Below are 15,218 nucleotides of genomic sequence, written 5' to 3'. Positions count from 1 at the left end.
ACTTCAATAAGGAGTTAACACGTTCCACGCCGGCGTACTTCATTAGGAGCTAACACGCCTCACGCCGGCGTACTTCATAAGGAGCAAACACGTTTCACGCCGGCGTACTTCATTAGGAGTTAACACGCTTCACGCCTGCGTACCTCATTAGGAGCTAACACGCCTCACGCCGGCGTACTTCATTAGGAGGTAACACGCCTCACGCCGGCGTACTTCATTAGGAGTTAACATGCTTCACGCCGGCGTACTTCATTAGGAGCTAACACGCCTTACGCCAGCGTACTTCATTAGGAATTAACACGCTTCACGCCGGCGTACTTCATTAGGAGCTAACACGCCTCACGCCGGCGTACTTCATTAGGAGTTAACACGCCTCACGCCGGCGTACTTCATTAGGAGTTAACACGCCTCCGCCGGCGTACTTCATTAGGAGTTAAAACGCCTCACGCCGGCGTACTTCAAAAGGAGCTAACACGCCTCACGCCGGCGTACTTCATTAGGAGTTAACACGCCTCACGCCGGCGTACTTCATTAGGAGCTAACACGCCTCACGCCGGCGTACTTCATTAGGAGCTAACACGCCTCCGCCGGCGTACTTCATAAGGAGCTAACACGCTTCACGCCGGCGTACTTCATAAGGAGCTTACACGCTTCACGCCGGCGTACTTCATTAGGAGCTAACACGCCTCACACCGGCGTACTTCATAAGGAGCTAATACGCCTCACGTCGGCGTACTTCAATAAGGAGTTAACACGTTCCACGCCGGCGTACTTCATTAGGAGCTAACACGCCTCACGCCGGCGTACTTCATAAGGAGCTAACACGTTTCACGCCGGCGTACTTCATTAGGAGCTAACACGCCTTACGCCGGCGTACTTCATTAGGAGCTAACACGCCTCACGCCGGCGTACTTCATAAGGAGCTAACACGCCTCACGCCGGCGAATTCATAAGGAACTAACACACCTCACGCCGGCGTACTTCAATAAGGAGTTAACACGTTCCACGCCGGCGTACTTCATTAGGAGCTAACACGCCTCACGCCGGCGTACTTCATAAGGAGCTAACACGTTTCACGCCGGCGTACTTCATTAGGAGTTAACACGCTTCACGCCTGCGTACCTCATTAGGAGCTAACACGCTTCACGTCGGCGTACTTCATTAGGAGCTAACACGCCTCACGCCGGCGTACTTCATTAGGAGCTAACACGCCTCACGCCGGCGTACTTCATTAGGAGCTAACACGCCTCCGCCGGCGTACTTCATTAGGAGCTAACACGCCTCACGCCGGCGTACTTCATTAGAAGCTAACACGCCTCACGCCGGCGTACTTCATTAGGAGCTAACACGCCTCACGCCGGCGTACTTCATAAGGAGCTAACACGTTCCACGCCGGCGTACTTCATAAGGAGCTAACACGCCTCACGCTGGCGTACTTCATTAGGAGCTAACACACCTCACGCCGGCGTTCTTCATTAGGAGCTAACACGCCTCACGCCGGCGTACTTCATAAGGAGCTAACACGTTCCACGCCGGCGTACTTCATAAGGAGCTAACACGTTCCACGCTGGCGTACTTCATTAGGAGCTAACACGTTCCACGCCGGCGTACTTCATAAGGACCTAACACGCCTCACGCTGGCGTACTTCATTAGGAGCTAACACACCTCACGCCGGCGTTCTTCATTAGGAGCTAACACGCCTCACGCCGGCGTAATTCATAAGGATCTAACACGTTCCACGCCGGCGTACTTCATAAGGAGCTAACACGTTCCACGCTGGCGTACTTCATTAGGAGCTAACACGCCTCACACCTGTGTACTTCATTAGGAGCTAACACGTTCCACCCCGGCGTACTTCATAAGGAGCTAACACGTTCCACGCTGGCGTACTTCATTAGGAGCTAACACGCCTCACACCGGTGTACTTCATTAGGAGCTAACACGCCTCACGCCGGCGTACTTCATTAGGAGCTAACACGCCTCACGCCGACGTTCTTCATTAGGAGTTAACACGCCTCACGCCGGCGTACTTCATAAGGAGCTAACACGTTCCATGCCGGCGTACTTCATTAGGAGCTAACACGCCTCACGCCGGCGTACTTTATAAAGAGCTAACACGCTTCATGAAAAGCAGACCGAAACGAAGCGTCGCAGTTCATACCCTCAAATACTTTCAAAAGTAACGCGCATCTTATTATTATTATTTACAGTATTTATATAGCGCATTATATAATTAAAAAATTACTCTAATCGCTTTACATTAAAACAACAATAAAGTACAATTAAAAATTGAACATATCTAAAACAGTGTAAAAAATAATAAATATTCGTTTCATTAAAAGAATATGAATTCTAGCACTGGCTTACACAAAATCATGATTAAACTACAGAAAATACATACAAAAGGGTTTCATAAAAAAGAATATTAATACTGTCACTGGAAATGGCTTACATAAAATCGTGATAACCAAGTCTGAAGAAGAAAGTTTTTAAATTTTTCTTCAAAAGTTCGAAAGAATTTTCGTTGCGGATGTAACTTGGAAGGTTATTCCAGAGTGTGGCGGTTGCTTTGTCAAACCTTCTGTCGCCATACGTTTTGGTCTTAACTCTTGGTGTTTGAATAAGCATGGCGTTTTCGGATCGTAAAGACCTTGATGGATTGTATGGACTGACCAGTTCTTCAGGGTAGACAGGTGCAAGACCGTGGAGAGCTTTAAATGTGTACATTAACAGTTTGTACTGAACCCTGAAATGTACTGGAAGCCAATGGAGTTTCACTAAAACTGGTGTTATGTGCTCATTTTTCTTACTTCTGGTAATCAGCCGTGCTGCTGAATTCTGCACACGCTGTAACTTTGACACTATCTCAGATTTAACACCATAGAAAAGGGCGTTTCCATAGTCTAAACGCGAAGTCACTAGCGAACTGACCAAAGTCTTGCAGGTGTCTTCAGTAATGAATGGTCTTATGCGTCCAATGTTTCAGATCTGAAAAAAGCATGCCTTTGATATAGCAGTTGCCTGTTTTCGCATGCTTAATGTTCTGTCAAAAAATACACCCAGGTTTTTAACAAACGAAACATCATGCACAACGGATCCATCAAACGAAAGATGACAATCTTGAGGTATGTTGGCATAGAGCGACGTGGTTCATGCCCTCGTGTATTTTATTTCTTAAGTATATGATACATTTGATTTTGGTGTTTTAATCTGGAAAAGTTTCTAAGGCTTCCGCACTAATATAACTGATTTATAAGCATTGCGACTGCTCTGTGGGTTGTTTTTTTTTATCATTATTAAAAGCAGGCTTATCATTAATTAAGAAATAAGATAAGATTTGTTTAGTTTCAATGGTGTACGATATGAGGTTGGTAAAATGATCGCACTCTATAACTCGTGGAGACGTCCCCAAGACCGATGAAGGGCTTCAAATTTAGGCCTATGCTCGGCGCTTACGGCCATTGAGCAGTGAGGGTTCTTTAGCGTACCACACCTACTGTGACACGGGACATCCGTTTTTAAGGTAATCTCCGAGGACCTGTGACATTCACACCTGATGCCGAGCGTTTGTCGATGGAACTGTCACTACCTATTTTAACGAATAAAGTCTGTCGCGGCCGGGATTCGAACCTCGGCCTTCCGCATGCGGGGCGAACGTTCTAACCTCCAGGCCACAGCGGCGGTCCGCTTCGCTGGAAAATGAATTTCATTTTAAAAAACATCACTCAGCATTACGAATATTTCGATTGAAATCACTCTTAAGATTTTTTAATCGTAAGTTTAGCTACATGGATTCATTGAGAAAAAGATAAAATTTGAGAATTGTTAGTAATATTCTATTTTCAAAATTGCTGCAATATGATCGGTAGTTGGGGTTGTATTGCAATATTTGAGTTTCTGTCGTTTACTTTCATTAAGTTTCGATCGTTTAATCATTGAGATGTTTTAAACAGCTTGCATACCACCAATGAGTCATTGCAACATATTCAGCTCAGCAGACAAAAAGCTTTTCTATGCTAATCTCCGCGAAACAGTTACAATAATTGCCTCTTTCATATCTCAATGGAGATGGATATTTGGGGGATCCAAATTTCAACTTTAAACGGACACCTCGAAAGAGATAAGAAATTAATTCACAACGTAGTCCAACAAAAGCTGTCACTTTCTAACATATTCATTCCAGTGAAGCGAGAGTCATTAGGCTAACGCAGAGAAATGACAAACAATTTCTGGACCATTTCTGTACGAAGGAAATGGAGAATCCCTGTAATATTTCATTTCAAAGTCCTTGTGTTATAGAATGTGACAAGATGTACATCTACGGTATTTTTACGCTTACGTCAGAGTCCGAATACCCCGACAACGCCAATCGGAACATTGACGGAAATGGCCGAGTTTGACGACGATAGAAGAGCTGCGTCAAGCACTTCTATGCATCCGATGTAAAACATCCCACAAACGTTTGCATGTAACGTCATGATGAGACACTATTATTGTCAGTGATTCTTTGTTGTCTTTTGACGAAAAGCACACAACTGATTTTAATTTAAACAAACCCAGGCGATCAGTTAAGGACACATGCTACCAGCAAAAACTTGGATGTATTTGTTGATGTATATATTTTAGCTTATTCTTATAACTAATCAGTACAACTATTAAATTCTTTAGATATCAGGAACTTCTATACTTTCTCTGATGGTAAAAATTGTGACATATTGCCCTCCTTCTATATCTAACTCTATACAAAGATTTACAAATGTATTGGGGATGAATCCATTCCATCATATTTGAAAAATGTTTGCAGCGAATGACCTTAAACTTTCACTTGATTTTTAAGAGAAACATGGCAAGATTTACAACCTAACCGAACTGTTGTAAAACCATATCAGTTAAATGTGTTTTAGTATTTGAAAAATTCACCGAGTTTACAAGCCACACTCTTACACAAAGCATCAGTCTCCCACTACGGTAAAACTAGTACCATGAGGGATAACTCTAAATAAGATTCCGACAGACCTATCGGTCACCTGAGTTAACTTATCACTAGCTCCAAGGACTATACCTATATGTACGTATCAGGATATTGAAAAATGTCGGGTGTGTTCAAGATTAAACTGATATCCACCATCATTTATTCTGAAGAAAAGTCCAAGTGTAAGTAAAGCGTAAGTTACCAAGTCCAAAAGCAAAATCTGTTTGAACTAAATAGAGTTACCTCGCTTGGAGTAAGCCGCAATTTTTTTTTTTTATAAAATTGATCTGTAGTCAGAAAAATTCAATGGAAATGTATCTGCTCGCGTCGTAATATTCATCATTGAGTTCCTCGTCAATCCAGATAATGGAACAGCCAGGATCACTGCTTCATTTTAACACGATCATTTAGTTGTCACCTCCCTGTAGTTCATTCTCCTGTGATTGCTTTAACCAAAGGGGTGTTTCTACAAAGTTGACATGAATAGCGTACCTAAAAAATTTCACGTAAAAATTACGTACATTTTTAGAGTGTCTTGTTTTTGACAATTTTTAAAAAACAAATTACACTGTTTTATATTGGATTAAAATATACATATGCTTCAAGGGATATTTGAGTAATAATATGTGATAATAATTGTCATTTATTATATACCCATCCATGTTTCGTTGTTTTTGGGTGTTTTTTCTTTTAATATATATATATTGTTGATTTCACAGTGTGGTAAGATTTTCCGGATCACCATTCTGGTTTTCTGATTCCGTATCAGTTTCCCTTGCAAGCTCCGGTCAGCTCAGTATATTCCGTTACGCTAAAACTCCAATAGCATTATTCGTAGGGGAAAGTATTACCGGAGAATTGACACTGTACGGAGTTTGTTTCCTCTGAAACTAATGACGTCACAATGCATTAACACAATGTTTATTGTTAAAAATATCGACCGTGTCACAAAAAGAGGACCTTGGGCCACATCGCTCACCTTAGTCACCTTGTCCCATAATTATTTAAAGATTTTCCCTATATATTTGCATGTGAAATTTTGATCTTTATTGTTGCCACAACTTACCCCCGGGGGCCATGATGTTTACAAATTTGAATTTCCACTATGTCAGGAATCTTTCATGTAACTGTAACCTTTTCTGGCCCGGTGGTTCTTGAGAAGATTTTTAAAGACCTTCCCTATATATTTGTATGTAAAACTTTGATCTCCCATTGTGGCCTCACCCTACCCTCGGGGGCTATGATCTGAACAAACTTGAATTTGTTATATACCAGGAAGCTTTCAGGTAAATATCCACTCTTATGGCCTGTTTGTTCTTAAGATGAATACTTTTAAGAATTTTCTCAATAGATTTGAATGCAAAAACTCTGATCCCCTATTGTGGCCCCACCTTAACTATGGTGGTCATGATTTTAAACAAACTTGAATCTGCGCACGACTTCAAGAATTATCTCCCCTTTGAAGAGGAATGGCACTTCAATTGAACACACTTGAATTCATTTACCTAAAGATAATTTGTACCAAGTTTGGTTGAAGTTGGCCCTTTAGTTCTGGAGAAGATGATTTTTATATATATCAGTATGTAAAACTTTAATCCCCCATTGTAGCCCCACACTACCCCCGGAGTCATGTATCAAGTTTGGTTGAAATTGGCCCAGTGGTTCTGAAGAAGAAGTCGAAAGTATGAAAAGTTTACAGACAGACAGACGACGGACAACAGGTGATCAGAAAACTCACTTGAGCTTTCAGTTGAGTTGTTTACATGGTTTAACAAACTAAAAATCTTCACCATGTAAAGAATCTTTCATGTAAATTTCAGGTTTTCTGGCTCAGTGGTTCTTGAGAAGATTTTTAAATGACCCCAGCCTATTTTTGCATTTTTGTGATTATCTCCACTTTGAAGGGGGCGTGGTCCTTCATTTAGACAAACGTGAATCTCCTTCGCCCAAGTATGATTTGTATTAAGTTTAGTTGAAATTGGCCCAGTGGTTCTGGAGAAGAAGTCGAAAGTATGAAAAGTTTACAGACAGACAGACGACGGACAACAGGTGATCAGAAAACTCACTTGAGCTTTCAGCTGAGCTGTTTACATGATTTAACAAACTTAAAATCTTCACCATGTAAAGAATCTTTCATGTAAATTTCAGGTTTTCTGGCTCAGTGGTTCTTGAGAAGATTTTTAAATGACCCCAGCCTATTTTTGCATTTTTGTGATTATCTCCACTATGAAGGGGGCATGGTCCTTCATTTAGACAAACTTGAATCCCCTTCACCCAAGAATAATTTGTATTAAGTTTGGTTGAAATTGGTCCAGTGGTTCTGGAGAAGAAGTCGAAAGTATGAAAGACAGACAGACGACGGACAACAGGTGGTCAGAAAACTCACTTGAGCTTTCAGATGAGCTGTTTACATGTTTACAAATTTTACATGAGCTAACAAAACTGCGTACACAAAATATAATTTCACTGTAAGCCTGTGTTTTACATAATTTGGATCACATTTATCATCTCATAGATGTGGACTTGAAAATACATAATGGAGTATATAATAAATTTATCATTACAACAGTTTAATGTGAGTTGGATCACGTCTCGTTGATAGGCGCGGATCATTGAGAATCAAACTCGACGCTTCCCGTATCGTTTGATCTAATTAACTTATCCCATGACCAGCCGTTTTTTCTTGGTCTTTAAGAAGGTGTATATTACATGCTATCAAAAGTGTGGCAATATTCATAATATTACACGATCCCGTGGGGATCCGGGTTAAAATAGGTCCTCAGTACCCCTTGCTTGTCGTAAGAGGCGACTGAATGGGTGGTCCTTCGGATGAGACCGCAAAAACCGAGGTCCCGTGTCACAGCAGGTGTTGCACAATAAAGATCCCTCCCTGTTCAATGACCATAAGCGCAAAGCATAGGCCCAAATTTTGCAACTCTTCACCGGCAGTGGTGACGTCTCTATATGAGTGTAATATTCTCGAGAGGAACGTTAAACAATATTCAATCAATCAATCATAATATCACATTACGATATCCAACTAATATCCCACCGTTTAACAAAAGAGGTACATGTAGGAGGAGCCATGCAAATGAGACAAAGACAAGATTCAACATTTAATCGAGATGAATTTGTAGAATTCTTTCACAAAACAAAACAAGAGGTACTGCGAGCAATGCTCACTAAGAATACCCCCGCTTACCCCAATCTCCCAAAGGGTGTTGGTGAGAGGTATAAACTACCTCTTCTCTGAGTGTAAAAAACAAATGGCATGACAAACCTTGGGTATTCTCGTTTGTAGGGAGAAATGGATTATCTAGGAACACAGCATCTCCATGCGATGAAAAAAGCCGTTAAAGAATTTAAATGGAAACCATATTGCTACTTCGATGTCTAGTGCGCGTGACCTTTGACCTTTTGACACCAAAATCGATAGGGAACATTTTCATCCCATGGTTAGTCCATATGTATGATATGGTGACTGTAGGTGGAAAGGATAACGCTTTAGAGCTCGGAAACCATATTGCTACTTCGATGTCCAGTGCGCTTGACCTTTTGACCCCAAAATCGATAGGGAACATCTTCATCCCATGGGTAGTCCATATAAATGATATGGTGACTGTAGGTGGAAAGGATAACGCTTTAGAGCCCGGAAACCATATTGCTACTTCGATGTCCAGTGCGCTTGACCTTTGACCTTTTAACCCCAAAATCGATAGGGATCATCTTCATCCCATGGGTAGTCCATATATATGATATGGTGACGGTAGGTGGAAAGGATAATGCTTTAGAGCCCGGAAACCATTGCGTCTACAGACGGACGGACAGACGGACAACCCGATTCCAGTTTACCCCCCCCCACAACTTGTTGCGGGGGGTATAAATATGTATTTTTTAAAATCACATTTTCGATTGCGTTGAGTAAATCACGTGTTACAAATTGAATCTTTATTAATGGATGCAAAAATACTAAATATGGGAAGAGGTCAGTGACAAGGTCATGGGATAAATTAGTTACATGATTGACAGCTCGATGATGTATACAAAATATCGTTTCGTCATTGCACACTCGGGGTCGAGACTCCGCCTCCTCATGTGCAAAATCCAACAATACCTTGTATTTTGTATACAATATACATCATCTTGGGTCATCATCTAATTATTACTTATTGTAGTAATAATGTATATGCATCGTTGTTGGTCAGGTTTCTTTGCTGTTGATTACGTTCTGTGTTGAACTGGTGACGTTTCTGTGTTATCGGTGACGTTTCTGTGTTATCAGTGACGTTTCTTTATTATTGGTGACGTTCTGTGTTGAACTGGTGACGTTACTGTGTTATCGGTGACGTTTCTGTGTTATCAGTGACGTTTCTTTATTATTGGTGACCTTCTGTTTTGAACTGGTGACGTTTCTGTGTTATTGGTGACGTTTCTGTGTTATCAGTGACGTTTCTTTATTATTGGTGACATTCTGTGTTGAACCGGTGACATTCCTGACTGTTGTCGGCGACTTTTTGTTATTGGAACGTGTTAAAGACATAATGATAAAACACATACCGATATCATTGTACCACATTGACAATCACATCATTTATATCCATTTGATAAGCGAAATAACTACAATTTCCACATGTACATGTCAAAAGTCACCCACTTTTAGTTATCTAATTTAGTTTTAAAAACAGTGTTTTAGGACATATTTCTATATATTTTAAAGGATCGATATATGATCTTTTTGAAGGTGGGTTATAACCAAGGTTACAAAGTTGCGGGCATTCGACCTTAAATAATACATGCCCTTTCAGTCTCGGATCCCGAAAATTTTAAATACGGGAATGCGACGCATCTTTGTACCTTGTCCACCGAAAATTGAGGTTGAAGACACCAAAATTACTATTTTTGTTGATTTGTGTGCAAACAAAGGGGGAGGGGGTGTGCAACCCCACCTTTCGTTTCGCCACCGCCTATGTTTGCTCTCGGGGGACTATGAATATCATCATCAATGAATTAAAATACTAAGTTTCCCCACTATTACATCTAGTTACTAAATTCTGCTTACTTATAAAGCGTTTATTTAGTTGTCAAAATTAACTCCATCTTCTTCATTGAAAATAGACTTTATGATATGACGTACGTGTAAGAACGTTCACATCTTGTCAATTGTCGTATTACAAAAAAATATAATGGTATTCTGAATTTTATACAAGAGGTTTTAATCAATAAAGCAGAATGCTTATACCGTCGTCAAATTTATGTTCGTAAATAAATATAAAAAATGCTATAAATTTCAATAAAGTTTTCAAATTTAAATGAGAGACAAGAATGCCTAAAAGGGACGAATAAACATCACCTATTCACTCCGAACAGCGAAGGTGGTATAAAAAAGCGAATACATAGTCGCCTGGGTGTTGTTTTTGAAAACAAGTTTCAAATTTCTTGATTCCCGCTTTCAATGTGCATGAAACGATTGGTCCCAGTGCAGGCCTTGAGGCTATTATATTGGAACTCTTTGTCATCATTTAATCTACTGCGTGACTAGGTGTTCTCGCGGGGATCTGTTCTAAGTAAACAAGTGCACCGTACATCAAAGATCGCGAGATACAGGATATGGTCTAATTGCTGTTGCTAAATTGGAAAACTTAATTTTATGTTACAACTAAAATCAATGAGGCATTAGGAGCAACTGCGACATTTATTCACTTATACAATCAAATTTAAAATAATTACAGATTGCATTTTATCTTTATGTCTAAAAAATCTGGTACTTTTTATATATCAAAGAAATTGTTGTCCAAATTGAATGCACTTTAATTCAGACTTAAAACTGTCAGGTTAATGTTTAATGCTTCCCTTAACACCTCGGTTCCTCATCAATTCATCAATCTTTAGATAGATCAGCTCTATGTACGAGTAAAGTACACGTCTGCAGTCCTACTGTCTAATGTCTGTAAACATTAACTTTTCAAACTGCTATCCATCCCACAAGCAGTTTTTGTCCGATTTCAATGAGACTTTATTCAAAATCAGCACAAAGACGCCAGTAAACAACATGGTGGTTGTTGCTATACACAGAGACATCTGCAATACGTAAATGAGATTATGCAAATTATTGTGTATTTCAATCTATATTTTTCAAAGATCGGTGTTTGCCATATCTATCTAGAAAAAAAAAAACTCGCATCATAAATTTCTGCGACCATATATAATGTTAAATGTGACCTGTGTTTATAACGTAATTTCCTACTTCCAAAGACATGTACCGATGATATGGCTTCCCGTGGAGATCTGGGTTAGAATAGGTCCTCAGTAACCCCCCCCCCCCCCCCCTTACTTGTCATAAAAGGCAACTAAATGGGGCGGTCCTTCGGATGAGACCGCAAAAAATGAGGCCCCGTGTCACAGCAGGTGTGGCACAATAAAAATACATCCCTGCTCAATGGTCATAAGCGCCGAGCATAGGCTTAAGTTTTTGCAGCCCTTCACCGGCATTGATAACGCCTCCATATGAGTGAAGGATTCTCGAGAGGGACGTTAAACAATGTACAATAAATTAATCAACTGATGACATGGTTCTGGTATAATTATCAACCTTGAACCCGAGCTAATTTATCTTTCACAAGAAAATATTACCAAGAAGTGTTGAATGACAGTGTGAAGTTTTGAAATGCTAATATTATACTGTACTTGATGCATTATACAATTGCGGTTCGGAGAATTTGAGAGATTCATGGTACTTTCATAATAATGCATGCATTTTGTAGACGCTACAAGTAACATTTTTACATTTCCGATGATTTTGCCTTTGATGTCTCTTCAAACTGTAGTGATGGCCATGTCCTTATGCATGCGTTGCAGTTGTGAACAATGCAAGTATGGATTTCTTAAATAAGGTACAATTACAGAAAACTGTTTTTAAATTGACTTCAAAAACTAAAATTTCAATTCTAATTTTCACGGTCGTCCGCGCTGAATCAGCGTAGGTACTGCCTTTTTCATTTGTGACGTCTCGTGTTTTGACTGTAACAGATCACAGTCACGAACGTTGTATATTTCCAATCTTGCTAGTTAATGTCCCGCTATCTCGTGTATTTTCTTCACCAAAACATGTTGTTCATTAAATACTCCTACTGATGATTGCGATGTTTTTGTTCTTTAAATTCTAACCTTATTACAACCGACACTTGAAGAATTTGATATAAAAAATCATGGGAATACATGTATATATGTCATCATACATCAACGAAATGGTATCCTGAATAATTAAAAATAAAATAAAATGAAATGTCAAACGAAATAATCCAATGCACGTTTCTTGTTTAATTGCCAGTGTTCCAAGATTGCCATTGTTCCAAGAACAAAAAAGTTATTTGACTATACTATCTATACATGTAACAAAATCGGTGTAATTCTTTTTCTGACCCTCTTTTTAAGGTTCCAACAAAACAAGAGTCCCACAGGCCTTATCGGTCAGCTGAGTACTAGTGAAAAATATCACTACTTCCAAAGGCAATGAAATCTAGAAAACAGTTCCTATTCTGAATATCTAAGCTAGATTTTAATGTTCAGTAATAGTGTAAAACTATGGGGAAAAATGGAGTGTTCTTAAAACTCCAATGCCCTCAAAAGTGCATACACTGATGAAAGGCTTTACATAATAAAATATGTGTATTAACATTAAAAGATATGACTAATCTGGACCCATCCTAGAGTTAAAACCCTGGGTTGTGAAATTCACCATTTTTTGTACATCCTTTTCTGTTTTTCCCAAGTATGCATTTAGATTTTATACAGTATCAGCAAACTTAAATACGTCCTTCAAAGCATTGTTGTAATTTTGACACCACCCTGAAACCAAACCCTTGTCCCTAGAATCATGCAATTTACAATTTTGGTAAAGGACTACCTATTCTTTCTAAATATCCATTTAGTTTCAATTTAGTATCAATAGCACTAAAGAAGATGTTAATTAAATGTTCCACACATAAACACTATTTACTAAGTTTGGCATCGCCCTGGGGTTAAAACCCCTAACCTGGGGATCATGAAATTTACAATTTTGGTAGAAGCCTTCCTGCTCTACATCACTATGCATTTAGTTTATCTTGAACAGGTGCAGTTCTAGAGAGAAGATTTTTGAAAATTGGTCAATTTTGGGCACTCCTAAGGCCCTTGGGGTACATGAATCCTGAAATTTTCAATTTATGTTCCCCTTGTTCCAAAGATGCTTAATGTCAAATTTGAAAAGAATTGGAATGGTAGTAATCAAGAAAAAGTTCAAATTTCTATTGTTCACACATTTAATAACTGATCATTTTTGCCCCACCCTAATTCCAAAATCCCTCTCCTGGGATCATCAAATTTACAATTTTGGTAAAGGACTACCTGCTCTTTCTAAATATTCATTTAGTTTCAATTTAGTATCAATATAGCACTAAAGAAGATGTTATCTAAGTGTTTTACACATAAACAATATATAGTAAGTTTGGCCCCGCCCTGGGATCAAAACCCCTACTCCGGGAATCATGAAATTTACAATTATGGTAAAGTCCTTCCTGCTCTACATCACTATGCATTTAATTTTTCTAAAACATGTGCGGTTCATGAGGTTTTTGAAAATTGGTCGATTTTGGGCAGTGTGTGTCCCGCCCCTAGGAGTCCTGAAATTTACAATTTCTGTCCCCCTTGTCCAAAGGATGCTTCATACCAAATTTGATAAGAATTGGAATAGCAGTTATCAAGAAGTTAAAAATGTTCAATTGTTAACTAAAACGTAAAGAGGTGTAATTCCACACACACACACACACACACACACACACACACACACACACACACACCGTTAGAGATCTCTATATATAATTTGTCTAATCGATTCTAGCAAAGACATTTAAACAACCTATCCTATCTCTAAATACCAGCAATTCTTCATCATTTCCTTCTATAGAGGGTACGCTGTAGGGTATTACAACCTTCTTCTCTCTGCGCTAAATGTTGCTGAAATCAGATTTTTAAAATAGAAATCAAGTACATGTATGTAAAACTTCAGCATTCAAAACATACTACACTGACCAGAAAAGTTTTAAACTTGATATTTCCGCGCAGGTGAGAATTAAGTACAGACCGATACAAACAATACCCCCTCCCTACGAAGTGAGTCACACTGGGGATATCTTATTGACATTTAACGCAAAATTAGCTTACCTTAGCGGAATCAATACCCACTAGTTACAGTTTGACCTAGCAGTATGTACTCTTACTTAACTTGCATCCTAACTTTGTAGTTGGGTTTTTTTTTCAATCTAATTAAAATCGGTCTACATATTTTCTACTTTTTCCGGCGCAGAGAATGGAAGCGATTAGAAAAGATCTGATTTTAATTAGGTTGTAGAAAATCGAAGCTAATAGAAAAGATCAGCTGATTTTAATCATGTTTTAGGGTTGTGTTTTAAAATGTACATCTTGGGATCAGTACCTAATGGATGTTTTCAAAATCGAATTTAAAAAGTTGTTTCATGTCTAACTGGAACGTGCAAGTTCTTTCTGACTGATTTCATTTATGTAGGAATTTCAATTTAGCAGGTATTTTCAAGGCTGCTTATCAAAATGTTCATATGGCATATATCATGTTATAATTATTCAAAACTGGCGGCCGTATAGCGGCGAGGTTTTATCAGAGTAATGCACACACGGGTATCGAGAGACCTATTCTAATTATCGTTTAAATCTAGGTTATTAATTTCCATCCCAGACACTCCCCGATCGAGGGTCCTTCAATACACATAATCTGCAAAATAATACACTCGGATGCTCGAAAGAAAAAAATCTATACAAAACAACAATAAATTCTCAGGTATATGAAGTCTCTTTTGGAAATAATTGACGAGACATTTAAAGCTTTTCACCGCATCATGTCAATCACTAAACTTTCTTTATCTTTCACCAATAGAAACACGGAATCAACTCGTCTTTCGCCTGTATCTCGGCAGGATGCTTCATACCTGCGCTTGATCCAAGCTAGGGTAATATTAGCGAGTCGTCGAAAATCAATTCTTATCCGATGAAGTCGGTACCTGTTGGAATCGGAGAATTGTCGCTGGCAGAGCTATAACTTGATTTACAACACCTCTCAGATCAGCTGTGACTATCCACATGATTGTCTCATAATTTGTTTTCAAGTGTTTTATTGGAGCGTGGTATATTTAATTAAGAGAAGTTTACTATGTACAGTAGCTTTTGGGTAAAATATTT

The sequence above is a fragment of the Ostrea edulis genome, chromosome 2, assembly GCF_947568905.1.
Source record: "Ostrea edulis chromosome 2, xbOstEdul1.1, whole genome shotgun sequence".
NCBI classification, from domain to species: domain Eukaryota; kingdom Metazoa; phylum Mollusca; class Bivalvia; order Ostreida; family Ostreidae; genus Ostrea; species Ostrea edulis.
The sequence above is the reverse complement of the archived record's forward strand: the minus strand, read 5'-3'. Positions refer to the sequence as shown.